Genomic DNA, 27,846 nt, shown 5'->3' on the forward strand with positions numbered 1-27,846 from the left:
TGAGCTAGCAAGTGCTACCTAGTGGGTATAATATGAGGGTGGAGCATTGATATCTAACACATCTAAGAAAAATGAATTTATATATTATCACATTGAGATAATTTAACGTCAGAGGACAACAATCTCGAGATTGAAACAACAACATAAGAACACGATTTAAGAGTGAAATTCAACATGAAGTAAAAATAGGATCTTTACTTATCAACTAATCGAATCATAGATGTCCAAGACAAATTCGTCATCTAAAGCTCTCACTTGAATTAATTTAAGAAGTAACAAAACATGAGTTTGAAAGGAAACCCAACTAATCCGCCGATGGAAACATAGTAAGCTATTCTAATTTGGACCCCAAAAGCTCTAGGATTCGTTTCGAAAAAAACAAACAAACAATATATACAGTATCGTGAAGTGATTCATTGGCTTCATCGTCACCATTGTTATAGCTTGAACATCCATATGTTATGAGCCTCATCGCCACTTTTCTTAGCCTTCTACATGCATCACACATCGTGATAGAGTGTAGGCGCAATGGATGTCCATTCTTTTAGAGAATTGCATCAATGAATAATTGGCATCCTATGCTGACAAAAATAAATCACCCCATGAGACTAGCTAAAGAACTGGAGGTAGTCGATCACCCTTTGAGACTAGCTAAAGAAATTGAGGTAGAGCATCCCTCATTACAGTTGTGACAATCATCTTCCAATAAAAAAGCGCAGATGACAGAAGATGTCAATGTATCACAATCTCCTCCACAATGGAGGGGTTCACTTTTCCTTTATTTTAGTTTTCCACTCTATGCGTTTTGAGCTCTACATTCATACAAATAAATATTCCAAATTGAATAAAATAAGGCTTGAAAATCGTTGCGATGCGGCGCCAGTGACAACCCACTATGGATAAATTTATAGCCACCAGGAGGGCTGGTCCATTATTACAGGTGCACCAAGGCCTTGGAATTTTCATTGAGCTGCTACAAAACGGAACAAAAGGATAAGCATGGTTATTGGCTAGTCTTAAGCAGGATATCTAATAGTCTTAAGCAGGATATCTAAGCCGGCACGAAACTAGCTTTAACTAGATGGTATAATTTATTGTACTGATTGCTGTGAATATTCTTACCCTTACTCACAAAAAACATAGTTCCCTATGTTGGGTTGTTGCGTGCTGGCCTCACAAGCCAGCTGTTATCTCAATTCACCATCCCAAGTAATGGCGAAGAGCCATTAAGTAGCCATTAACTGACCTCACTAAGCCGTTTCCTGTCCAAATAGTCCCTCAACTGCTAGCTGGATTTGCGTAGTGAGATCAAGACGGGCAAGTAGCATCATTTGGAGATTGCCAATCATTTCTGCCTTAGAAAGCTAGCATATTGATAACAAGGCTCTAAGGCTTGCAAATTACAAATTCGAAGATGTGTAACTTACAACTTGCTGAGAAAAGGAGATCTGTAACTGTCACGGGGCATGCATAAAGCTAGATTTACACCCCTGCTGCAAGTAAACGAGGTGTTACAAGAACTGAATCCAACCAATAAATGGCCCACTGTAATCAGTACTTTGTCAAGAAGAAATTGTAAATCGTTTAAACCAGTACAAAAGCTGTGTTTTTGATCAAAACATGCGATCCGTAAAGGTCTACACTCCTGTGTTGCTCTCTTATGCACATTAGAGAAAAGACATCTGGTGACTAGCTGCAAGCCATTTCAACCGTCCAGATAATACGCAGATCCAAAAAGGTAAATAGTTGCATCACTCTTCCAAGACTCACATGGAGTTTCGTAAGTAAACAAACGACCTGTGTAACTTTAAATAAAAGGGTACATTTTGATGAGCTTTGATAAGCATGAAGAATGTACAGGAGAACTACTCCGAGAACTAACCATACAGCCCTTATAATAGAAATGGAAAGGGACCTTGACAAAATTTCCATGCTTACATGAAACAAGGGACCACCATTTGGAACAAAAACTCGTGGGATGATATACAGCTCACACATAAGAATATAGTACAAAGGGTGAAAGGGTGCTTCTAGCACAAAGCCTGTGCCCCAAACCATACTTTCAAACCTATGCAGTCTGCTTCTACACTATTTTCTTCAACCAGATCCAAAATACTTGACACATACCTAAAACTGTCCTACCATTCAACTACACACAAACACCTCTTTTCCAGCACAAAGCATGTCTGCCATACCCTTTGGCTCCTTCCTACAACCTAAACTTGAAATGACTGTCTTCATATTTGTCTTAAAGTAAGTAGACAAAATAACAGTTTTACACCAATAGAAGTCTGCCACATCAACATATATGTTTTCACAGCCGTATATTATCTGCCAGCTTCCAACGCTGCAAGTAATAAATAGTTTCTATCAGTGACTGCAAAAAACAAGGAATCAAATCAATCAAGCAATCTGAAACTGCCAAATTTAGGACAGCGAGGGCACCCTACTTCCAAGGCTCACAGGCCACTCTCTCTCTCTCTCTCCAACACACACGCGCGCGCGCGCGTGCGGGCTTCATATGGATCACATGCCCCCATTCCACTACAGTTTGGATGCACCACTATTACCTCTTCAGACTGAAGTACTGGCATATATGCTATGAGTAGTGCCACATGTGAACATGGGCTAACCCAGGGCACTTTTCTCCCTTTGGGTTTTTCCCTTGGATATTTGGTGTGAAAGGACACCATCGTTATTATTGCATTTTGATATTATGGAGTCAACTCCCTAGCTCCACACAATTCCAAGCAATCCATGTTGTGTGACCATCAATCACCATCTCAAGTTTACTTGCTGCTGCTGATTCTCTGTGTCTACCTGCCTACGGAACCCTAGCCCTAACAGTGGTATCAGAGCCAGGTTGCCCCTGCTTGCGGAGTTCCCGTCTGCGCCTGCAGCTCCGTCGATGACTGTGCACTTCCGTCTGGCTCCGTTGCCTCCGCCACAGTCGCCCGCATTCCGGAGCCTGCACTCAGCCACCCGCCTCATTTTATCGCCGCCCCTTGCCGCCCCGTTTCAAGCAGTGCTACTGCCAAAGAACCACCGCTGCCCAACTCACGGGAGGCGCTTGTAGGTGGAGCTCAGCCACACTTGTGGCCTTATTCCATCCAACAGCCTGTGCCGTCCGTCGCTGTCAGCTGTCCAGCAACGTCCCCGCTTCAGACCGGTTCCCAGAAGTCGCCGCCGTTTCCACCTAAAAAGTCACCTTCGTTCACTGCAGCCCGCCATCGCCGCCGACCCCTGCAGTTCTAGCTGTCACTGAGTTTCCACCAGCACCATAGACCCATTGCACCGTCGCCGTCTGCAGCGCACGGTTGCTATACTGCGCCATCGCCATCTGCACATCGCCACTTCTTCAACAGCCCGCCATCGCCATGCCTGCACATCTACAGTCTGCAATCTCTGCAAAATCAGGGTTCCAGCCATACAGGTAACCGATTTTTGGTTCAGTTCACAGAGCTTTTGTAAATTGCTTGCTTCATTGCAAAAAATCAGGTGCAAGCAGTAGTGCAGGACAACATTTTGGTGCAGGGCTCAGAGAAATTTGGGGATTCTTCAAAAATTTGTGCTTAATTGCACAATTGCAGTTACAAGACAGAAAATCAGTGCTTAATCACACAATTAAAGCTCATTGGTACACAGATTTTTGGGGCTTTTGTGAATTATGTGCAATTGACACATAGACAGCCCATTGGTGCTTAAAAATTTGGCATTTTTAGCATTGCAGCCTCGTATTTGGGGCAAAACATTTGCACAGGACTTTGTGGTTGCCTGGCATTGCACTCCGGTGCGTTTGGGAGTTTGCCTGTAGGTGCTTTTTACATCATATTTGGTTGCACGTGTTTGCATATCTGTTGGTAAAGAGATTTCAGCAAATGGCTGGAAATATGACCGATATATTCGGGGTTTTGTCCCAAGAAGACAAATCGGATGGTAGTAATTACTCCCTCTGAAGTTTCATGGTCCAAAATCTTCTCGTGGCCAAAGGATTATGGGGTTATGTGTCAAGTGAAGATGTACGCCCTGTTGACATAGCACCTAACACGCCTCGCCGTGGTGCTCAACAACTAGCAGTACCTACTCCTCCCTCACAAGAGCAAAAGAGATGGGATACTTGCGATGCCCAAGTGATGGCTTTGATTGCTTTGTCAATAAAGCGATCAATCATTTTGCATATCTGGTCTTGCAGGACCTCACGGTGAGCTTGGGATGTACTTGAAACCATGTATTAGGCAAAGAATGAAACCAGGGTTACATATCTCAAGAAAGAGCTTGAGAATTTGGACTATGATGGTGATAGTATGGTTGATCATCTTACGAAGATCCAGGATCTTCCGGAGCAGCTGCTCAATATTGATGAGGTCATTTCTGAGGAGGAGCTGGTTTCTAGGACACTATCATCTCCGCTAGAAACTTATTGAACTTCCACACATTGCTCACTCTATCTATGCAGGGAAACCAGAACCAAACTTGTTTGAAGAGTTGGTTGGCTTGTTACTACAGCAAGAGCAGAATCAGAAGAACAAATCTTTCGTCACGCGTGGCAGTGATGGGGCTTTTGTTGCCCAAGACAAGGGCAAGGGTAAAGCCAAAAGAAATTTTCAGCCAAAGGCTGATTCGGGACAGCCTTCACAAAGGGCTAAAAATGATGCCAGCAAGCCCAAGAAAAAAGGGAAACTGTCACTACTGCAAAAAGCCAAATCACTATTTGAATGAGTACAGACAAAGGCTTGCAAAGGAGAAGAAAAAGGAAAGCGGCATGGCTATAGATTCTTCTTCGTCACCTGCAGGGAAAGATGATGCATCAATAAATTTGTGCAGGATGAGTGGACTTTTCTTACTTGCAGTTATGATGCATCAGTAGAGCATATATCTCTTAGTGTCAATGAAAGACACGACACATGGTATTTTGATAGTGGTGCTGCTAAACACATTACCTCACAGAGGAATTCGTTTAAGAAGCTTATGACTGCCCTTGAAGGCAAATGGGTAACAATTCTTCTTATCCGGTTCAAGGTGTTGGTGAGGTGATACTCACAACAGCAGATGGTGCAAACTTATGTCTCCTAGATGTATTGTACGTGACAGGGATTAGGAACTTGTTGTCTGTCTCCTCTTTTGCTAAAAGAGGATATGCAATGAACTTTGAGCACGACAAATGCACAGTGAAAGACCGTGAATGTGGCTATGCATTGGTCGCTTCGAGCACATTGTACCATGGGTTATATCAGCTTGACAGGTTTGACAGGAGAAAGCATAATGCTCAAGTGGTTACCACTCTTACACCTACCATGCACGAGGCAAAATTGTGGCATGCCGGGTTTGGGCATGTAAATTATGGCAGTTTGATGCTATTGCAAAGGCATAAAATGGTACAGGCTATGCCTCATGTAGAACTGCCACCAAAACATGCATGTGAAGGGTGCATATTGAGTAAGATGCACAGAAATGCATTCCCAAAAGATGGATCAACAAGGGCTGTCCGGAAATTATAGCTTGTGCACAGTGATATGTGTGGTCCTATGCGGACACCATCTATTGGAAAGCATCTATACTTTGTAACCGATTTGCTTGGGTGTTTTCGTTGAAAGCAAAATCAGATGTATTTGCATGTTTTGAGCATTTTGTGACACAATCTAAAAATCAAACAGGTTACAAAGTGCAAACCCTCCGTACAGATTGAGGGGGGAAAACTGGAAAACATGTCTATTGCTTTGAAAGCTTTTATGGCAGAAAAATGCATAAAGCATCAATGCATGATGTCATATTCTCCTCAGCAAAATGTTGTTGTTGAGAGAAAGAACAGGTCTTTGATGGAAATGGCTAGATGCATGGTTAAAGGCAAAGGCTTGCCTCACAAATTCTGGATGGAGACAATAATGTGTGCTACACATGTGTTGAATAGATGCCCTACCAAAGCATTGAAAACCATAACGCCATATGAGGCCTGGCACAAAAGGAAACCTAAAGTTGATCACTTAAGAGCTTTTGGATGTATAGCTTATGCACATGTATATATATATACCTAGAAGAATCCATAAACATGCCCAAATTCACCTCTTAGAAACGTGCATGTTATATACTCGAGGTAGTCAATCCACAAGACTATTTATCTATCGACTCCATTATGCATAGTATGGACTAGATACTACGACATCCCCACTAACGTCGTCAATGCCCAATAGTGGGTGTAGAACTCCGTATCAAGATATGCTCTCACACACGCACTCCACACACACACACATAAGAGCATATATTCTCATAAAGCCCTTCGTACTGAGTTTCTGTCAAACCTTCAAAGATGCAGAGCAGACTCAGCCATAATGAAGCCTAGCACTAAGGAAAGTAGCAAATAGAAAGAATTAGTACAACAAATAAGTAGTTGAAAGGGCAAACGCTCAGAAAAAGATAGAAAGAATTAGCACAATAACAACTGTCATGAAAACAAAGTATGCAAGCTTCGAAAAGCACTTTATGGTCTCAAACAAGCTCCCCGAGCTTGGTATGAGAAGATACATCCTTATTTGACCACGCAGATTTTCGCAATAGTCCAACAGAGAGCACCCTCTATGTGAAAGAGAATCATTGCACTTTGATTATGCTCATTCTTTATGTGAATGACATGTTGCTAACTGGGAATGATATGGAGAAAATTTCAGCATTCAAAGTTGAATTACAAACGTCATTTGAGATGACAAATTTGTACATTATTTTTTGGGCATACAATTTCAGCAGACAGATGTTGGGATTTATGTACAGTGTACACCAATCAAAGTACATTCAAAAGCTGTTGCACAAATTTGGGTTTCAAGATTGTAAGCCCATCTCTACTCCGATAGAGCCAAGGCTGAAATTGAGCATGTATGATGTTGGAGAGCCTTTTGATATGAGTGTTTACAGCCAAGCAGTGGGCTGCCTTATATACTTATGCAACACACGCCTCGATATTCAATTTGATATGGAGAAAATTTCAGCATTCAAAGTTGAATTAATCCACCAGTGGGAATTGTTTCTTTTTGGGACATTCATGCATATCATGGTTGAGCAAAATGCCTATTGACCTTTCCAGGGATGGTTATGAGCATCACCCATTGGTTGATAGGGGCAAGAGAAAGCATGATGACATTGAGCACCATAGCAAGGTCAAGGCCAGTTTCAGACTTATCATGGTGACTTTGATGCCTTAAAAGTCATGTCTTTCATCTAACAGTTTGACATAGCTTTCAGTGACGAGGACTTCTCCAAGTACATCATGCAAGTATGTACTTAGAGGGTGCAGCTGCTTATTGCTAGCTTTTGGAAAAGCTATCAGGTACTCCTATGAGTACATGGGATGACTTCAATCAAAGATTTATCGGTTCTTGCCTCTTAATGCATTGAAGAATACTCTTAAGAAGTGGGATTGGGTGAAGCAGAATGAACAAGAACATGTGCATGCATATGCCTCAGAAGTCATGTCTTTCATCTCACATGTTGACATAACTTTAAGTGATAAGGAATTTTCCAAGTACGTCATGCAAGTATGTACTTAGAGGGTACAGCTGCACATTGCTAGCTTTCTGATGAGGAGAAATAGAGGAAGTCCAAAGCAGGGCTTCAACCCGTGAATCAATCAAATTTGGAACAGCATGCTTTGTTCATGTTTGATAAGATGTTATCCAGAAAGCTCCTATATAGGGGTGCCACGCATACAATCAAGGAGGTGCAGCCAGAGCAGAAGTCTGAGAAATCCACCAAGTCTAGCCGATTGCCTCTAGGTCCTAGGATCCTAAGGTCACCAAACAAGTGCGAAATCCTAATAGCCTAGTCCCTGAGGGTGTGGTCCACATAGGTGCTGTCCCACTCCTACTCAAGGCCAACACTTCTGAGGGTAGTAGAAGACCGTCACTTTGACATCTATGAGGAAAGGCAAAAGTGGTGCAAAATGACACACAAGACGAAAGGCACCAGCACATCCACCAAGGGACAGAAATCGAATAGGAAGCATCTAAAGAAAACATAATCCACCCGGTGTCCCATAACCCATGTGCCACTCTAGATGACTCCAGTAGAGACTAGGGAGGAGCAAATGACTATCCCAATCAGATTCAAGGAATATTGCCAAGATATGTACCCAAGCCAAGGAAGGTGGGGGGCGGCAAGTGGACCCACTCCTCTGGAAGGCATCCAAGGCACTTTTATCAGCGCGCACGCCGGGGGGGTGGGGGGGGGGGGGGGTTTGCGATTGACGCGAAGAGGCCAAGGGTGCAAGGGCAATCAAAGCGCAGCAATCAAGGGAAGCTCATGAAGATGGGAGAAGGGCTGGAGGGTGGGAGTAAGACCAAGATGGGACCTAGAAAGTGGCGGCCCCAGATTCGTAACCTGGTTTTGTCCCGCAATATCCTCTACTGGCTCCACTGGGATATCTAGGGACAAATGCTCATAATGGGCTCACTGTCCTTGGGGCCGCCACTCCTTCCCATCATGTGCTTGGAGCTGTGGGACCTGTTGAGGGTCTCGGCCCACTGGAGGCAGGTTTGAGAGAGATGCTAGGAAAGGAGGCTTCAGGCCCCTTGTGTTGCTTTTCCCAATCTCTCCATCTCTGTAGCCTCCCTCTGAGAGTGGCCAGCTGGATTTACAGGATTCATGGTCTCTGTTCAATTCTACAGCCTCCCTTAGGATACCACACGCTGCTCCCAGTGACTGGGCATTCCCTTCGCCAGATTCTTAGGTTGCCTCCTCCCTTCCGGCACTAGCCAGCTTCCATTGGGAGGGCAGCAAGGTTTCTAGCCCTCCCTTCGTGTGCTCATCGGCTCTTTGGAGAACCTCCCTCAGCATGTCGCAATCCCTAGCTAGATGGTTACATTTCTTCCAATGGGTGTTGTTCTCTGGATTGCCCGAGGAGCAGTGTTTTGTATGCTGCCAGATGTCACCTAGAGGCTAGCGCGGCCTTGGTGCTTGAGTGCGGGAAATTCATCACAAGGCTTGGCCTACCGTGTGGCTCTTGGTGTGCTGGCTGGCTGCGGCGCTTCATGGCAGAATCTCCCCCCCCCTCTCTCCAAAAAAAACCCTCCCACCCACGTGCACATGCGAGGAAGCAGCCCAGATTCCATAAGTGTAGACAGAGTTATCCATAGTTGCAGTTATAGTTCATGGTGTGGCCGACTGTGAACCATACCCAACTTTACCATCTCATGTGACTAGTACACAATACCATAGAAGTCCCATAACCAGATGTACTCTCAGCCTCGGTACCTCGGGTGAATACAAAGATGTCACCAAGCGACTTCTATATGAAAAACTGAGCCTGTCTGTAACAAGGGAGCGGAGGTGCTACCCCCCTCTTGAGCATCAGGCAATGCTCCAGACCCATGCTCTGCTGAACCTCAATGAACCGTCGCAAGAGTCGGCTCCAACTCAAAAGCATCAAGATAAAGCTGCAATACCTTAGGTGAATCTGCTAAGTCACCCTCCTCCATCCACTTCGCATCCATCAGTGAATAGTTCTTTAAACTTCACAAGATAGCAACGGGAAACATTATCTCGTACCTTTCTTTAAACTTCACAAGATAGCAACGGGAAACATTATCTCGTACCTTTCTTTCCTTATGTGCCAGTATCTGCTCGGGAATAAGAACCTCATCAAGTTCCTCCGCTTCCGTCTGAGCCTCATCTGATACATCCTCAGGCACCCAAAACCTGCTTGCCCTCCACCCAAGTGGTACGCACAAGTCCCCAATGAAGCATAGTAGATCACCACTGCTAAACATAGAAAGAAGTTGCCTTCCGAACCCATGAAGCCTCTATGAAGATACCACTGGTGTCAAAGTGTCAAAAGTCATAGCCATCAACCCATATCTTGCACCATAACACTTCAACTGCTTTCTTGTTCCTGGCTGACTACTTCTTGTCCTTGGTGTCTTTTCTCTTGAGCTTCATCTTTAGCTTTTGCTCTTCACCTCATATAGGCAAAGACAATCAATCCTGCACTGTCTCCTGTACTTCCTTTTCACTTTCCTCATGTTGTAGCTTTTGATGTGACAACCACGGGCTCGCCTCCTTGAGGAAGTCGACGATATCCCAGCGATGGAACCATGAAACCGGCCTTCAGAAATCTGACGGGCGGTGAAACAAACACTCGCACACAAAACACTTCATCACCCATGGGAACCTGAAAAAGGAAAACAAACAGGGGAGCTAGAGTGCTCCTGCAAATAGTACAAGGATACCGATTGGCCCCAAAACGCAGTGGCGCCCCTTGCGGTATTTCTTTACTTGATCAAAAATGACTACATAGTACAACTTATCGAATCCTTTACCAATAGGATCCCTTTTAGTTTTTCACCCAGGACTTTCCAAATAAGAACTCTCGTTACTACAGCAAAGCATTCCATAGGGAAGGCACACCTGTACAATATCTCCCTGCTTGAAAAGGTCGTCTTCTCCATCTCAACCATGGATCTCACAACCCTTTCCCAAACAGCAGTAGGGTTGTACCAAACCATATGTCCTTATAATCACAGCCTGCATGTAACCTCGAGAAAACTATAACCTGTTCACATGAATCCAAAGACATGCTTTCCTCACGAAACCAAAGAACTGTATTTGATAAACCATAGACCTGTATCCATAAACCATAGGCTTGTATCCCCGATACCAAAGTCCTGTTTCTTTACGAAAGACTAATGTCCTGTTTCCATGACAGATAAATCCTCATATGCACCATCAATCAGGATGCCAAAAACTCAGAGAGAGAAAGATAGAGGATGTGTCAAGCCATCCCTGAATACACATAAGTCCAAGATGAAGAGCAACACACATCTCTTCCAAGAACATCATCCTGTGCATATGTAGCTTGATCCTCTGTATCCCAATCTCGTAAACAAAACCTCCTTGCGAAGAAAGAGAGAGAGACTCCTTGGCTGTTAGCCCCTCGGTGCCTCCTTCAGCTCACCTTCTTTCAAGAGAGATAGAGAGAGAGAGATCCACGCTGACTGCTTCCACACATGCAGCCATCTGGCGTAGAGAGTCTCCCATCGGACCCTCGTTTGTCTGCCATATTGTCTGCAGAGAGACTCTTGCCTGACGCCTGCCTAGCTACCCATTGCTCGTTACCCATAGATGTAGTCGCGTGGTTGCTTTTTACTTGCTAGTAACCCATGCTCAACCACCTAATCACCGGCCTGGTTGCCCATGTGCAACAGCACCCTGGTGTAGGTCATGTGCATCAGCACTTATCAGCGCCCAACAGCAGCAACTCTTACATGCAAGTATAACCTGCCCAAATGCACCCGGCGACGGTGCTTGTACCAATGGCGGCAGTTCCGACTCTGTACTTGGCGGCGGCGCGACGGCTCTGGTAGCGGCGGCACCTGTACCAGCGACGGCGCCCGACTATACTTGGCGGCGACGCCAGTACACCTGACGGCACCGCAGCAGCAGTAGCTGGTGGCAGCTGCTGTACCCGGTGGCAATGGTACCCAACTGCAGCGACAGCGTACCCATGCAGCCACGCCATGACCACACCCTCCAATCCACCACCTTCCCTTAAATAAAGAAGATGTTTTTTTCATAAAAACACCAAAAGCAAGGTTTTCAAAAACGCATGCTTATGAAATAATAATATTTTTGTCTTCAAAGGTTTTAAAAACCTTGAGATTTTTGAAGATCCTTTTTGTCCCCTTTCACACTTGGGCTGGCCTCCAACATGGGTTTCCTTTTCACATCTAACTAATGCATGTCCACACTGTGTGTCCTGTGCCCGTGTCCACCTGCTTGTTGTCCATAGGGAAAAACACAGGCTCGTAACATCCGACAGGCCCGACGTCCACACCAACCCAGGTGCAAACCCTACACACAACAGCTTCAGATCAGGACATACTTCAGTGGTATAGGAACCGCCCCCTAGCAGTGGATGTATCCATGGACACACCAGCTACATGATGTACTCATGCCCCAAGGCCCAAAGCCTTGGGGCTTTAACTAGGCAATTTTGTCTTTTTCGTCAGTTTACCAGTTTTTTGTAACACATAATCTTTGTAATCCCTTATGTCTCATAGACCTTATGGTTCTTTTGAAGACGTTCAATATAACTAACTCTCTCTCTCTCTCTCTCTCTCACGCGCGCGGGCACGCACGCACACAACCAAATGCAATGTAGTTCATGCATACCACATAGATGCTCACACACATAAACTGAAACATTTTTGACTTAACTAGGCTTTTAAGATACATGACACGACACAACATTGTATATGGAAGAGACCAGAAAATCATTAGTCTGTTGTGCAAAGCAAACCAGAATATGAATCAGTAGTGACCTTACATGCTTCTATAGGTTCTTGATTAAAATTATGGTGACAACAGTGTCTTGAATTTAAGTCTGATGGCTTAGAAAACATGCCTAGAGGAGAGATTAGAGACTACTATGATCTTAGTAAAATATTTTGCTCCATATAATGGATCAATTAAATCATCCATGCGCGGAACTGGATACTTAATTCTTAATAGTCAACTTGCTAAGACCTTTTAATTTGCGCAAAAACACACAGTTCCACGTTTCTAGAATTATTTGGTGCACCCCACGAGACTATTTGGTTGTACATGACCCATTTGGAGATATTCTTGAAATTGTTGAGCAACTTCATCCTTCCCTAATAAGCTGACAAAGTTTTCTAATGACACTTTCAGCATCAGCCCAATTTTATGATTGACACAAGGAGGTAGGCCATAAATTGTCATCGACTGATTGTGATGAGGTCCCCTCTCTCCTTGTGTCCTTCTTGCGCCTTTACACATCTTGTTGGAATATATCATCTCCAGAGGGTCTACATACACCTTTAATTGCTTGCACTAGTCATTTTATGAGACTCTGCATTGCATATTTAGCAGATATTATTTAGGCATTTTTCTACCATTTTTAAAGGCATTCTATAGCATTTCATGCTACTGGACAGCTGTCGGCCTGCTACAGCTGGCCAACTAGTTCTTTGGGGGGGATATATATAAGGGTGCTCACCCTTCCCCTCACTTTTCATCTCATTCTTGCATATCAACTGGAGGTCATTGGCTGTAGCAACAGTCTCTTATGCTTGTAAGCATCTATGGGCTTCCCTCGTGCTCATTTTCAGCAATAATCTAACTGTCTCCAGCCTTCTACAGTTTGTGCTTTGGGCCTACAACCTGTGATGCTCTTTCACAGCCCACCCCTAGCCTTTTGCCTCCACTCCTTGCTTGTTTCTTTTTCTGTTTTCTGTTTTAGCCATTTTAGTGTTGCTCTTACGGGCAGTTTGGTCGGCGCCCTTTGGCATTTCCCCCCACCCAAAAACACTGACTCACACCCCACACCCACACCCACACCCCCACCCCCCCTCCCCCTCCCCCCTCTTCCTAATTCCCATGCCTTTTCACAGCCCACCCCTCAGCCTAGCCTTTCTCCATCCATTACGTCCTTCTCTTTGCTTGTTTTTTCTCTGTTTTTATGTTTTAGCTATTTTAGTGTTTCTCTTATCGGCAGTTTGGTTGGTGCTCTTTTGCATTCCCCTTCGGAGAACTCCATGGCAGCTACTCCATCTACCCCGTCTGAGGCTGCCATCAGCTATCAACTAACAATTGTGGACCTCCAGCTCCTCCCCTTCTCGGTGGCCTCATAGGAAGCCACTACACTGGTTTGCATGTTTGTCGGGAGCAGTACTTGTGGTTGGCACATGGTTAGCCATCGCAGGATGGCCGTCCTTGTGCAGCCTATGTGGTGCTCTAGTGGAGACCCAACGGCAATTTCTTTGAGATTGCCTATAGGTTTGGTGGAGGATTTTCAAGCTATTCACTTTTGATTCCAGCACTCTCCACTTCGTTATAGATGGCGTGATTAATCGGGCCATGGAGGTGGACCCGCCATCTTCTTTATAAGGTGTGGATGGCTTAGGTCTGGCTGTGCAGCTCATACATGTTCAGATCTCGGCGATTCTTGCTTCCTCTGTCCTGGGCCACACCCAGTGGACTGTGAAGAATGGAGTGAGTGAGAGATGGGAGCTTATCAGCAGCATTGCTGCTTGGCAAATCTGGCAGACCAGATGTAGAGCGACCATTGATGGCTCCATCACACTACCCGTCGAGATGATCCACTTCATTTGGTCGGGCATCATCCACACCCACACTTTGTGCAAGGATGATAGTGTCGGGCATCCTTTTTGTGCATATGGTTAACAGAGATGGTTTTTGCCTTTGGAACTAAGGTATGACTGAGGAAGATTGGGACATTGATCTTTGTCATATGGTTCTTGCTGTTCTTGACCACAGGATCGGTCAATTGGAGTTTGAGATGATGCTATTTGTGGAGTTGGTCTCCTTTGGAATGGCATGGTTTGGTTAAGCTCAAAGGCTGCGGCAACTTGACCTAACACTTCGAGACTCTATGGAGGGCATAAGTCTTGCGAGCAGTCCTAGAGTTGGTTTGGTTCATTGATATATGGATTGAACTCTATTTGTGCATGTATGCATACACTTTCCGAGATATTATGGTATTCTGGTGCCATTGGATCTTGGTACCCTTGAGAATACATTGGGCAATACTCTGGATGTGTCAGGATGAGATGCAAGTATGTTGGTATGATACATCAGGTACTTTACCATGTTCATGGTGTATCACTGAGTGTGGCTCCTGAGGGATGGCCATAAGTAGAGTGTGTAAAGCATCAAGAGGGACATATGTGGAAAGTACTTAGTGGATATATAGTTTAGATGCATTGAGTGCTTTCATATGCTCATGTTGTACCTTCAGTCGTGGGTCCTACAGGGATACCCATGGGTGTAAGGCTTGCAAGCAACCCTGAGACTGTTATTGTGGAGTGGGTAGAGCATCTTGAGGAGCATCTTGTTTGCGAATGCATATATGTGTCATGCATATGTTTGTCATATGTAGAATGATGCATGGATTTATTTTTTGGCTAACACAGATTACGTGTTTCCACTTGATTTTAGACTTTTGTTGCAGGTTCTGAAGGAACAAGCAAGAGTTGTTAGTCACTTCGATGTGACAATGTGACCTTATCGTTCAGGATGATTGTTTCAGCACCCAGATGCACAAGATGGGCATTGCTTTGGTCACATGGGGACTCTTTCTTCATTGGATGCCTTACTGTGTTATTGAGTGCAATCGAGGACGCTTGCTATTTTTCAAGAGGGGGGTTTGTTAGGAGCCTGTGTCTTTCCCTGTCGACAACGAGCAAGTGGACACGGGCACGGGCACAGGACACACAGTGTGGACATGCATTGGTTAAATGTGAAAAGGAAACCCATGTTGGAGGCCAGCCCAAGTGTGAAAGGGGACAAAAAGGATCTTCAAAAATCTTAAGGTTTTTAAAACCTTTGAAGACAAAAATATTATTATTTAATAAGCATGCGTTTTTGAAAACCTTGCTTTTGGCGTTTTTATGAAAAACGCATCTTCTTTATTTAAGGGAAGGTGGTGGATTGGAGGGTGTGGTCATGGCGTGGCTACATGGGTACGCTGTCGCTGCAGTTGGGTACCGCTGCCACCAGGTACAGCAATTGCCACCAGCTACTGCTGCTGCGCCGTCGGGTACAGTCGGGCGCCGCCGTTGGTATAGGTGCCGCCGCTGCCAGGGCCGTCGCGCCGCCGCCAGGTACAGAGTCGGAACTGCCGCCGCTGGTACTGACGCCGCTGCCCGATGCAGTCGGGCACCGCCGCCGGGTACAAAGCCGCGCCGCCGCCGCTGGTACAGTCGGGCGCCGCCATCAAAGCCGCCGCCGCCGCGCCGCTTCCACAGCCACTGCGCCGCCGCCACCGCCGCCAGGTACCGCTGCCCCTGTTGTTGGCTGATGCTGCTGCTGACATACTGATGCTGTTGTTGGCCACTAGGCGTTGTTATACTTGCATGTAAGAGTTGCTGCTATTGGGTGCTGATAAGAGCTAGGGTGCTGTTGCACATGGGCAACCACGCCCGTGATTAGGTGGTTGAGCATGGATTACAAACAAGTAAAAAGCAACCAAGAGACTACATCTATGGGCAGCTAGGCAAGCGTCAGGCAAGAGTCTCTCTGCAGACAATATGGCAGACAGACGAGGGTCAGATGGGACACTCTCTACGCCAGATGGCTAGTCATTAGTCATATAGAGTCTCGCGAGATTTGTGAGAGCTCTATGGTCTGGAGCCTCGATCTAGTGCAGACGTGCACATGCTTTACGCAGCCGAGGCCGGCAGCAATCTCGAGGCCCACGAGGGTAGCTTCGTGACAGTATGGGACGTCTCGGGGAGGAGATTGGTCGGTACGTCAATCTAGTTAGCTCAGCTCGTGGCCCGGTGGGGACAACCAAGACTGTGGGCTTGCCCACGGCTGTCATGGTTGGGAGGTGAGTCAGGCCTGCATGCCCTTCTTGTTGTTTGTTTGTTTGCAAGTTTCGAGTCTCGTACCAGGAGCGTTCCACAAGGAGATCCGGTGGGGATTTGACAGTGGTAGAAGAGCGTGCCTCGTGTGAACGAGCAAGTCGGTAGGTAGAGAAGATGAGGTCAAAGAAAGGTATGTGTTCAAGAAGCTTGCTGTTTTGTTATGCATGCTGCTGTTTTTTTTCTGTTAGTATGTGCTTTTTCATCAAAGAAACACGTGATGAGGGTGTAGGTAGATGGTAGGGTTGTTTTGCTTTGCAAGAAGAAGGCTGAAGATTCGTGTTTGTGCAGTCGCATGAACTGTTGAGAGAAAACAAAAAAAAAATCATGTTCGTTTTTTTTTGTTGAACGTGAGAGAGAGAGCGTGCGAGAGGTGTGAAAGCTGGCAGGCGTTGGCGTACTGGACGTGGGCCACCGGAAGTCACGGGCGGTTAGAAAGACGGGCGCCTAGGCCTACGTAGCCAGGCGGCCAGGCTGGCGGGCGCCTGGGCCTATACAGCCAAGCGGCCAGGCTTGTCCAAGCGGCCAAGCTTAGGCGCAGGCCGGCACAGGCCGCCATGGACGCCTAAGCATAAGCGTTGGCTAGAACGCGTGGATGGCAGCGAGGTGGCCGACGACCGCAGAGCACGCGCCTATAGCTTGGTCGGTGACGGCAGTAGCGCAGGGGACGGAAGCAGCAAGCCCGCGGCGCTGATTCCAAGGGGGGGAAAAAAAGCATTTGACGCTTTGGGTGCTTTTGTTTTTTTTTTAGATTAAACTTTTTTTTAAAGTGCACAAGCTCGAGTAGCTTTTGGGGACTATTATATAAACCCCTTAAGTGGGCTTCTTGCCACAAATCTCTCAAGTTTTCAAGCTCTCAAGCTCTCAAGTTCACTTGCACTTTTATTGTGCAAAGATCGAATTTTCTCTCCACTTGCCCTCTTCACGATGTCGACCCAAGAATCGGAGTTGGAGCCCCTTGTCGAACGCGAAGGCTTGCCGGCTACGGAAGATACCGATGCCGATCTTTTTGACGATTATGTGTTAAAATCAGATTTCCGAGAGTTCAAAGTTGCTCTCGAAACTTCTTCTTCGGAACGTCAGGCACAAATTGCCGCCCAGATGCAAGCCTTGCAAAACTCCCTGTCTCTCTTGACCACTACCCTCTCTACTCTTTCGGGTATGGATACCTTGGCCTCTGCTTTAGGCCCCAACATTACTCCGGAACCGTTCGGGGGCGAGCAAAAGCAGCGTACCAAGGAGATCGTGGACACATGGCTACATAAGTGGCAGGTCCATTTTCAGTTTCATCCATATAATAATGGAAAAAAGATCCAGTTAGCAGCAGGTTTCCTCTCAGGCAAAGCTTTGCTTTGGTGGAAGGAACTCAATCCTAAGCCAACAACTTAGGCACAATTTGAAGACGTTTTCAAGAAGAAATTCCTCAAGAAAGAGGATGATTATGATGTTGTTGCCCGGTTTATAGCTTTGACCATGACCTCGCAGCACCTCACTTATGAGATCTACCTCCAGAAGTTTAGGGACTTGCAGATGAAAGCTACAAAGATAGATCCCACTACTCTTTTGGGGTTTTTCGTAGCTGGTTTACCAGACTCATACTGTTTACAGGTTTACCAGACTCATACTGTTTACAGGTTAAAAATAACAAATGCAAAACATTGGACGAGGCCATTCATTCAGCTCGTATCTATGATGATACAATGGTCTCTTCCAAGTCTAAACCCGTTACCGAACGGGGGAACAAGCATAAAAGAAAGTTCTCCGTACCTATGGCTAGCACGACTGAAGGAAAGTCTTCGGACAAACCTTCGAAGAATCCAAGTTCGACACCAGCGAAGAAGAAACGACTCCTTAAGGCTTTAAAGCTCAAGAAGGAGGGACGTTGTTTCATCTGCGAAGAAAAAGGACACATGCATAACGAGTGCCCGAAGCAAAAGGGTGTAAAGACCAACGCAGGACCCAAGCCAAAGGCAGCTAAGGAGTTGTCTTTAACAGGTACGTCAGTTACTGTACTTTCTCACCCTAGTACATGTTCTGATTGTCTGTTCAACTCTAAAGTATTTGGCTTGCATATCTTCTCCGAGTTTATGGAGAAGTGAATGGCCATAGAATTCACATTCTTCTAGACCCTGGCAGCTCACACAATTTTGTTAACTACAAACTTGTGTAGAAATTGAGTCTTGATACGACACCCAGCGATCATACCTATGAGGTACGCTTACCTGCGGAAAGGCAAGTATGGGATCGAAAGATGGAGATGCTACCAATCCGGATTCAGGACTACAAAGATACTATGAAATGCTATGTTATGCACCTAGAAAATGTAGACTTGTTATTAGGGATTAAGTGGTTTAAGACTCTTCAAGTCCAGATAGATTGGTCTAGTCATATTTTTTCTTTTCAGCATAGGAACACCCAGTATAGTATTTTAGGTGATTGTATACATCCCTCTCAGGAACCTCTTGAAAATACAGTTGATTTTGGAAATATAATGGATTCTTCTTTGTATACCACTTTCCATTGTGTATTGATTCCACTTTCTTCATTTCTCATACCTTCTATGGATGTCAATGAATTAAGTGTGTTTGAAAGCAAAGAATTACAGAAGATACTTGATTCGTTTCAAGATGTATTTCCTAAGGAACTGCCATCGGGTTTACCACCTAAAAGGGCAGTAGATTATCATATTGATTTGATCCCTAGTGCCCATCCTGTCAGTATTCCACCTTACAGGATGAGCCAAGCTGAGAAAGATGAGTTGGCTAAACAACTCGAAGATTATTTGAGGATGGGCCAGATCCGTCCAAGTAAATCACATGTGTTGCTTAGGAGAAAGAAGGACAACACCTGGAGAATGTGTATAGATTACAAGAGATTGAACAAGCTGACAATTAAGAACCATTATCCTCTTCCTAGATCAGATGACCTGATTGACCGGTTAGCAGGAGCGAAATATTTCACGAAGATAGATTTACGTACTGGCTATCACCAGATACGTATTCATGAAAGGCATGTCGAAAGAACTGCCTTTCGGACTAGGTATGGCCATTACGATTTCTCGTATTACCTTTTGGGTTAACCAATGCTCCAACCACTTTCCAGCAAATGATGAACGATCTTTTTCGTGAACATTTGGGAAAATTTATGGTGGTGTTCCTGGATGATATTTTGATATATAGTCGTCCTCTTGAGGATCGTGTTAGACACCTCACGATTGTCTTATCTATTTTAAGACAGAATCGACTATATGCTAAGTTAAGTAAATATGAGTTTTTTATGACAGACATCATTTACTTGGGACACAAGATCACTAGAGATGGATTGAGCATTGACTATGACCGAGTTCAGAAGGTTCTGGACTGGCCTATACCGCGAACAGTGAAACAACTTCGTTCTTTTCTCGGTTTTGTTGTTTTTCTTCGGAAATCTGTGCGGGAGTACTCTCAGCTCACACTACCGATGACCAACTTATTGAAAGGTCGTGGACGTAAGTCAAATCAGCCTATCACTTGGAATAACGATTTGGATATGGCCTTCAGACTTTTGAAAGATAAAGTCAAGGAAGCACCTATCTTAGCATTACCCGATCCTAGTCGGCCTTATGTTCTTGAAACTGATGCCAGTGACTATGCCATCGGGGCTGCTCTATTTCAAGATGGTAGACCAGTTGCTTTTGAAAGTAAAAAGCTAGACGACACTCAAATCTCGTTGGCCAATCCTTGAGAAGGAGCTTTATGCTGTGATTCATGCTCTCAAGGTTTAGAGACATTATTTATATGGCTCCAAGTTTGTGGTATTGACTGATCATCAGTCAATCAAGTATGTGTGTGATGCGGATGATTTGAGAGGAAGGAAAGCTCGTTGGGCTGAGTTAATACAAGATTTTGATTTTGAGATCCGTTATCGGAAAGGGTCCATGAATAGTGTTGCAAATGCGCTTAGTCGAATTAGAGAGGTGAATACTTTGTCGTTCACCAAGATTTCTACTCACTTATTTCAGTCATTGAGAGGGCTTTGCAGGATTGATAGTTATTTTGGTCCATTTTGGTAGAAGATCCACGACGGGAGCTCATTGATTGACCGAGACTCAATGATTGAGCAGTCTACCATTCAGGCTCCAGGAGGCCAGTGGATGATTCGGAATGGTTTACTATTCCGTAATGACAAAATTTGTGTACCACAGATCCCAGACATTAGGTCCAAGATTCTTAAGGAGTGTCACGACGCCCCTTCTACTGGACACCCTAGGTTACACAGGACGCTATCATTAGTGAAACACACTTTTTATTGGCCAAAGATGAAAGGGTATGTAGAAGATTATGTTCTCAAGTGTCAAATTTGTCAGGCAAATGAAGCTGAATGCTTTAGACAGGCTGGGTTGTTGCATCCTTTGCAAATCCCAGGTAATAAATGGAAAAGTATTTCCATGGATTTTATTACCGGATTGCCAAGAACACATCAAGGCCACGATTCTCTTTGGGTTGTGGTAGATCGCTTGACAAAAATGACTAGATTTTTACCGACCCGGAAGACTATTACAGCTACGCCATTAGCACGGCAATTTATCGAGCAATTGTTTAGACTGTACGGATTACCACAAGACATAGTCAGTGATAGAGACTCTAAGTTTACGAGTGATTTTTGGAAACTTGTTTTTAAGAAGTTGGAAATAACTTTGAATTTGAGTTCCTCAGATCATCCTCAATCTGATGGCCAGACTGAAAGAGTGAATCAGATTTTGGAGGATATGCTTCGAGCATATGTATCCAAAAGACAGAGTTCATGGGAGAATTATCTTCCTATGTTAGAATTTGCATATAACAGTACTAAGCATACGAGTACAAGTTTTAGTCCTTTTATGCTAATGTATGGTTTTCAACCTAGATCACTTGTTACAATAGGATTATCAAAACTTCAGCATGATGCAGCACGTAATTTTTTGCAATATATGCAAGAAATGTTACAAGTTGCGAAGGAATCTATTAGGAAGTGCTCAAGACCGAGACAGATTTTATTCTAATCGACATCGTTCACCCAGAGAGTTCTCTGAAGGAACGATGGTGTATTTGCGAGTTCCGAAAGATTCCGAGACTTTACGGACAGGTCGATCTCCGAAATTATCCCCTAGATACTGTGGACCATTTCGTATTACACGAAGGTTTGGTTCAGTTGCATATGAATTGGATTTGCCTTCTCATGTGAAAGTTCATCCTGTATTTCATGTCAGTAGACTTAAGGAAGTACTGGGTGGAACATACCAGTTAGTTACTCCTCAAGAAATCATAGATGTCGAGGACATGACATTTGTTCCGCACGAACTTCAAAAGATTCTTGGATTTCGTGAAAGAAGATTGCGTAATACGCTTATCACGGAATACAAGATCAAGTGGAAGGATCGTGTTGAGGAGGACGCTACATGGGAGACGTTGACTACTCTTGAGAGAGATTACCCTGGCTTTTTAGTGAGCTCCGGAGTGAGCTCTTAGAGGAAGGGGAGTATGTCATGTGCACGGTGTGTATCTATCGTGTGCTATACGCACACAAGACTAGCTTCGAGGTTTGGGGAAGCTTGGAGCTAGGCAGGCTGATTGGCGAGCTGAATTAGGGAAAGACTAACGGGCAGGCACCCAAGTATATATCTATCACATGTAACCCATCCTAATGTCAACCAAATTCTATCCCTCAAGAAAGTGAAATACCCATGTGAGCTCTGAGTATTTTCGTACTACCTCGTTTGAGAGGGGTTTCATGCATTGCTTCAATTCATGGATTAGCCAATGCCTTGGAGACAAAAGACTTCAAACAGCCAATAGAGACTTATAATATCATTATTCAATGTACTCGGATAATGATTACAAGGATAAAAACAGGGAAAGTGGTGCAAGAATTGACAAGACTGGCAAGCCTAACCCATTCTCAAACCTTAAGGCACCCCAATTGAGATGCTTGTTACACAGCTCTGCAGCATCATAACCTAGCAAACTCAAGCAGCACCAAATCCTTGGGTGCCACAGGATTACACCATATGATCGTTGACCAACACTAGGCTATCTTTTGATTTGACTAGTGTAACAATCTCAAGAGGGCTTTGGCCAAAGCTGTATCAATGATGTGTCATGGCAAGCTGTTGTAACATGCAACTCTACCATTGTTCATACAATATGTACTAGCTGTTTTGGATCAGTTTATCTTGTAGGGGTGTCATTTCTAGAAGTGAAAGTAGATTTGCAAAGCAACCTAGTGTGTTGCATGCATTGCAGAAAAAATAAAAATAAAAATTTGTAGGTTCTCCTAGCTTTTCAAGTAAATCATACATACTGATAGCTTACTAGCAAAAGTTGACTCTGTTTTTAGTTTCAATGGGTTTCAGTTTTCAGCCATTCTATTATATCAGACGCACCCTTCTGCAGCCTAAGATTGACTGAATATAGTCACGCATACAGTCCCATGAAGGTGGACTGTAGTAGAAAAGATTTGGTTTAGCTGAAGCCTAATATTTGGCTGATCTGGAGACAGGATATTCTCCCATATGATTTATAATAGAAAGCTTGGGAATATCAAAACCTCAGAGTTGCAAAGTTTGCAACTAAATCATGTGGTCCATTTAGATAAATCAAAGAGTTATTGCTAAGGTATTGTTGGTATCCACAAGATTAAAGCTCATCCTATGGTGGGTGGAAGATGTCCATGACGTGAGTGTAGGAGAAAATCTTGTGCAAAGTGAGATGGAGATGGAGGTTCAAGCCATGGAGATGGTGCTGAGAGAGAGAGAGAGAGAGGGAGAGAGAGGGAGAGAGAGAGGGAGAGGGGGTGCACGAAAAAGACATCCAAAACATTCAGATTTTGGGAGACTTCCTGGGCAGAGAACCCATGACTACAAAATATTCAGATTTTAGGGGACATCCGGGCAGAGAACCCTTGACTCATACATAACTAGAAAATGATTTTGGAAGTTTGAAAAACTCCCCATGCTGGTGTGCAATGTCAATGAAGATCTTCTTTCAACCCCGTTGCCAAGCGGTTCACACTTGGGCCATTGACCAAGGCAAAGTACCCGTTAATGCTCAATTTGGAATCCAATTAGTGGAGGCCCGAAATTGATGATCTGCTCAGCTCTCATCAACCACTTGATCGTTTGACTTCAAAATTGCTCGTGAAAAGCTTGTACCGCCAATTAGAAGACCCTAAAAGGAATTTGATCAATTTTATCTCTAGCCCCCGATTTTTGCATTGTGTTTTTGAGCCAGTTGTGCTGTGTTTTTTGCTGCCTCTATGTGTTGCCTTGATCTGCCGCTTCAGGTGCATTTTGCTGCACATCTGATGTGCGTTACTTACTGCTGCCCTGATATGGGCTACCTTTAGGCTGTGCTAGATGCCGTGGAGCTGATGGTGATGCCCTCTTCCTCCTCCTTGCTTGGTGAATATGGAAACACAACTCCCTTCCATAATGGTTGAGAGCTACTTGCCCACAAGAATGCTGGTAGGAGGAGAGATGGTTGCACTGATGAGAAAACGCAAAGGGGGCTGATCTGATGAGAAAAGGTAGAGTTGGGAAAAAACCCTGCAGTGAAGGCGGCAACAAAAACGAGAGCGGACATATGGACCAACCATTGTATGTTATTATAGGAGAGTACTTTCCCTTTATGTATGTACTCTTATCTTTTAGTTATATGGTTGGCTCTAATACCATGCTAGTATCCATAGGATCAGAGCTCATACTATGGTGGGTGGAAGATGTCTGTGATGAGAGTGTAGGAGCAGATCTTGTGCAAAAAGAGATGGAGATGGAGGTTCAAGCCATGGAGATGATGCTCGGAGAGAGAAAGAAAGTTATATTTATGTCTTACAAAAGGCCCAATGGGCCTATGAGACAAAAGATGATTACGAGTATCCATGGAAGAGCATCTTCATTGAAAACTAAAAAGAAACCTGAAACTGAAACTAAAACTGAAACTGGAACTGGAACTGGAAACCTAGTAACTGCGGGTAAATGCACAGAACAAACAGGGGATAATCATAATGCACTCTATCCCAAAACTATGGAGGGGGGTTCATGGAGGAGATCCATCATCAACAGGAGAGGAAAGAGAGAAAGAGAGAGAGATGTGATAGCCAACAATAGAGAGATGGAGCAGCACAACAATAATTGTATTATAATAATACGTCCATCATGTACAATGCTTAATATAGGCACAAGGCCCTATGTTATGTTCTCATAATAAGAGGGTGTTCACAACTAAAGTGTCCGAAATGTCCAACAAGTACATGTCATAAATATCCAAGTACAATCAGAAGCAAAGAATCATTTATACAAAGGTGAAGAAGAAAGAAATCTGTAAGCTGTAAATGGATCGTCAAAAAAAGGTAGAAATATGATGGCACAAACAAGAAATACACAGAAAGCCTTCTGCCAACATTGAACAACATGAAAGGGATTACACTAATAAGATTTTTACCCTAGCGGCAAAAGCAACAACATTAATATTGTCTAAAGCTCTGGCTACATAATTTGCTTGGCCTTTATCACAATACAAGAGACTTGAAAGAAGAACTGACCAAGTGGGGCATCCCATCACTGCCTGTGTCCCTATGCCTGAAACCAGCCGGACCTGCACCGTTTGAGCATTATTTGGGATACATAGAACAACCCAATAAAATTTTAAAGGGGCAAAGTCAAAAAGTTTGCAGATTTTTAAAAAATCATTTCTACGTTGAAGCCACCTCTGAAATCGAAGCAGATGTATAATCAAATGTCATATTTAAACAGAGATGGATCATGGTGAGTACCATATGTTATCATTTGAGATGATGCTATGAGACCAATTTCGAAAATAAGTAGGCAACATGTAAGTGGAGGTTTTAAGAATTCTTCCAATTATGCCAAAAAGGTGCTACAAACAATTTTAAGGTCCCCTCTCATGTTTGAGGCATTGTAGCCGAAGATTGGTTCACTAGGAATACCTTTGCGCTTGGATCAAGGAAACTTCCCGTACTGTTGCACAAGTCCCCTCCCTGCACCTAAGCTTTTTCCACCTAATGTCTGCCCTTTCCTGCCCGTCCTCACTCCTGCACGTCCTCTCTCCTGCCTGCCTTCTCACCCAACTTCCGCCTCCTCTGCAATCATCCCGCCTTCCTTTCTATTCCAACCAGCCTGTCTTCCTGCCCCTCCCACTCTGTTGCTTACACTAGCTTACGGAAAACACCTATTGTGTTCAAGTCGGCCGCCCATCCCTTGATTGGCATTATGGCTTCTACCCAAGCCAATCCTTCTCCACTCCCACAGGCCGTGAGAACTATCAATTTTTCACAAGACGAGCTTCTCATTCTCCAAAGCGACATCGACAATGAAATGAAGACCACTCTCATTGGGAGGGTCTACGGCTCTCACCTTGCCCGCTCTCACGTTAGAGATTGGCTTCTAGCAGCCCTCCCTTTGGAGCTAGCTATGCACGTTTACTTAGACGAGGTTTTGCTAGAGTGCAGTGGATTATCATTATGCACGATGGAAAACACATTGGTATTCTGAACATGTATGCACCTAATGATAGAGGGGAGAGGATTTCCTTTTGGAAAGCCCTCACTAATTCGCTCCCTCATGCTGATCATTGGATCATTGGGGGTGATTTTAATATGGTTGAGCAACCCACAAACAAGAGGACAAGTGGGTATGGTGCACCCACTTGAGAGAGCCTCCTAGGAGTAATTTATTCTTTCTATACATGGCAGAGATTGTTGGCAACCCACAAACAAGAGGACAAGTGGGTATGGTGCACCCACTTGAGAGAGCCTCCTGGGAGTAATTTATTCTATACATGGCAGAGATTGTTGGCTTGAGGATAATATTCAAAGGAGGTCATCCTCTCTCCTCGTTTCCTGGTCTAATAGGAGGAGGGATGGATGTTGCATCTATGCATGCTTCTATGTTGACAATTGGCTTCTTGATAGGGGAGGACATACACTCATAGCATCTGGCACCTCCAAATCTGATCATTGGTTTAATGTATTAGAGATCCAGTATACCATGGGTCTACTCCTCGTGTGTGCATTCTTGAGCATCTCAACTCAAATGCAGAGCTTTCACAACATGTGATAGATGTATGGAGATCTCATGACTTTCCTGATGGCCTAGGGAGTGTGGCTTCCACATTGCAGCGTGCCAGTGATTTTTACCACAGGATGGCCTTACTTAGGAGAAAGAGAGAAAAGAAAAGAAAGAAAGTTATATTTACCTCTTACAAAAGGCCCAATGGGCATTGTCATAGAAAACTGAAACTGAAAACCTCCTAGATAAATGCACAGAACAAACGGGGGAGCGTGCTCTAAAGTATACAAGAATAATCATAATGCCATGAGAGGGCTATCAGACATAAGTTATCAACATTACAAAGGGAACATGAAAAGCACCCGGATGCCCAATGGATGGCAAATACCTTATGTATCGTTAGGGCTGAGCTTCAGCACTCCCTACAGCAAAGAGCGAAGTATCGTTACCATGCCCAGGAGTCATTTTGGACTCAAAAGGGAGGCAAATGCAATAAACACTTCTTTGCTACTCATGGTCCATCTCATTGCAGAGAAGGTGTTAGATAGTTTGCAGGATACTAAGGGCACACTTCGCTCGGATCCTGCCATGGTGAGGCGGATTGCCTTTGACTTTTATTGTCACCTTCTTACTGCAGAGCCCCATACACCCCAGAGGGATAGAGCACAACAAAAGGTTTGGGCTACTTTGCATCAAATCATCACGGAGGACATGTGTATTTCACTTGATGCCCCCTTTGAAAGAGTGCACAATGCGGAAGCATACAAGCACTAGAGTGTGCTGAGAGAGAGTGCAAGAGAGAGAGAGAGAGAGAGAGAGAGAGAGAGAGAGAGAGAGAGAGATATGAACCAACTATGCTGAATATACTGCAATAATCTCCGCCACCAAATCGCCTCACATGTAGCATAACAAACTGCATGATACTCCGCCTCTGTAGAGGAAAGCGCCACAGTAGGTTGCTTTTTACTGCTCCATGAAACACAAGCGAAAAAACACAACCAGTGGTCGAACGCCGAGTATCTAAATCTCTAGCCCAATCTGAATCAGACCATCCAAGAAGAGTGCACCCTTGGCCATAGAAGATGCCAAAGTCCAAAGTACCACGCAAGTACCAAAGAACCCTCAGAGCACACCGCCAATGCTGCTGATGGGGTTTGAATGTGAAAGAACTCAATATAATGACTGCAAAACAAGCGTCCAATCGGGAGTAGGTCAACCAAACCAAACAACCGATGAGAACCTGATGTTGTCCCTGATCAATCCCTGGAGAAGCATCAAGAAGAGAACGCTTCTCACTAGTATCCATAGGAGAAGATATTGATCTGCATCCAGTCATCTGAAACCTGTGAAGTATCTCCCATGTGTACTTTTGTTGAGAGAAGAAAATACCCTTAGGGGTCTGCCAAATCTCAAAGC

The 27,846-nt window shown here is 44.5% G+C and overlaps 1 protein-coding gene across 15 annotated transcripts in view; it reads right to left on the minus strand.

The window, feature by feature from the left end:
* Positions 1 to 308: 308 nt before the first annotated feature.
* Positions 309 to 27,846, minus strand: part of LOC147617786 (uncharacterized) — a 74,623-nt gene continuing 47,085 nt past the window's right edge. For 4 of the 15 annotated variants that reach the window (XM_086776035.1, XM_086776036.1, XM_086776030.1 and 1 more), the window contains 2 exons: positions 24,945 to 24,997; positions 1,902 to 2,347 (listed from right to left, as the gene is read on the minus strand). The gene's annotated coding sequence lies outside the window, so the exon portion shown is untranslated. The other 11 variants (XM_086776032.1, XM_086776024.1, XM_086776031.1 and 8 more) reach the window with 8 other exon arrangements.

This window comes from Cibotium barometz, chromosome 36, assembly GCF_041138505.1.
Source record: "Cibotium barometz isolate CiBa-2024 chromosome 36, ASM4113850v1, whole genome shotgun sequence".
Classification (NCBI taxonomy): domain Eukaryota; kingdom Viridiplantae; phylum Streptophyta; class Polypodiopsida; order Cyatheales; family Cibotiaceae; genus Cibotium; species Cibotium barometz.